Genomic DNA, 504 nt, shown 5'->3' on the forward strand with positions numbered 1-504 from the left:
AAGTTACATTGTTTAACCATTGGCTTATGCAGCTACCTCAGGGGACTGGGCACTGACAAATCAATAAAAGCTGTATAACCCCTTCTGCTCCCAGCGTGTCTCAGTTTTTTGTTTTTTTTCCTGATGTCCTTATGTGATGAACGCCTTCTTTCATCTATGAGAGAAGTATTTTCATTGAAACTATTTTTCTCTGAAACTTTTGTGTTGGAGTCCTTCTAGCAAGTTCTCCTAATGCTGTTTTAAGCTACTACAGCACTTCCAGCAGCTGCCGAGGTTGGCAGAGTCTTGGCAGACCATACCCAGACTCCACTGGAAGGAAGATGCGGGGCTGGCTTATGTGTCCAGTCATTGAACCCTGTGTTCAGCACCCACATTGGCATTTTGTGCAGCCTGTCTGGTTAACTGCAGGGTACGTTACAGGTAAAGGGTTGTGGCAAAGGCCCCTCGGGTGAGCCTCAACACCGCCCCCCCCCCCCCCCCCCCCCCCCCCCCGCCCCCCACCCC

This window comes from Nanorana parkeri, unplaced genomic scaffold (assembly GCF_000935625.1).
Source record: "Nanorana parkeri isolate BGI_ZX_2015 unplaced genomic scaffold, ASM93562v1 scaffold190, whole genome shotgun sequence".
NCBI classification, from domain to species: domain Eukaryota; kingdom Metazoa; phylum Chordata; class Amphibia; order Anura; family Dicroglossidae; genus Nanorana; species Nanorana parkeri.